Raw genomic sequence first — 1,146 nt, 5'->3', positions numbered from 1 at the left:
ATAATGGTATATCAGAAGAAGAAAAGAGGGAGACGGGAACAGAGAGACTATTCAAACAAATAGTTGATGAGAATTTCTCAAACCTATGGGGAGAACTAGATCTACAAATTCAAATAGCAAACAAAACACCCAACTATCTCAATCCAAAAAGGCCTTCTCCAAGTTACATTATATTAAAACTGTCAAAAATTAATGACGGAGAATGAATTCTCAAGGCAGCCAGGGAAAAGAAGACAGTAAGCTATAAAGAAAACTGATTAGATTATCAGAGGACTTCTCATGACAATCCTTACAAGCTAGAAGGAAGTGGAACCAAATATTCAAACTATCCATAGAAATTATAAGCCAAAAACAGTATATCCAGCAAAGATCTCCTTTAAAAACGAAGTAGAAATAAAGACCTTTTCAGACATATAGAAGCTGAAAAAATTTTCCACCACAAAGCCTGCCTTATAGGAAATATTGTAGGGAGTCATTCTATCTAAAACAAAAGGACAAAAGAATATGTAACTAAATGTAAGATGACCAACAGGTAAACAGAAGCAGAAAAGTGCAACTCTTACTAAGAACAAGGTATTATAAGCTTAAATGTCACATAATGGTTAAAGGTAAAAACAAAAAACAAAAGAAACAAACAAACCAAAAAACAAACAAACAAACAAACAAACCCTGCTTTAAAAAGAGAAGACAATAGCTATTGCAACTTGGAAGGAAACACACAACATAAAGAGGGATAATGAGAGACAACAAAATTAGAAAAAGGGAGAGAGTAAAGATCTTAATCTAATCTGCAAAGGAGGAATGGAGATAAAACACACAGAGAAGAAAAAAAGCTACTCTGTGTGTGTGTGTGTGTGTGTGTGTGTGTAATGGTAACCACATAAAAGATATCCAAACTGAGACACATAGCATACAAGAGAGAGCAGGGGAAAAATTATAAAACACCACCAAATTCAATAATAGACAGAAACACAACATATTCAAACTTTTTGGATATAGCAAAAGTGGTAATAAGAGGAAAGTTCATATTATTACAGGACTATCTAAAGAAACAAGAAAGATTCCAAATAAACAACCTAACTTTACATCTTAAAAATATAGAAAGTGATAATCTATAAACATCAAAACAGTTGAAGGAACTATAGA

Source organism: Pteropus alecto, unplaced genomic scaffold (assembly GCF_000325575.1).
Source record: "Pteropus alecto unplaced genomic scaffold, ASM32557v1 scaffold75, whole genome shotgun sequence".
Taxonomy (NCBI): Eukaryota; Metazoa; Chordata; class Mammalia; order Chiroptera; family Pteropodidae; genus Pteropus; species Pteropus alecto.
This window is presented reverse-complemented; position numbering follows the sequence as displayed.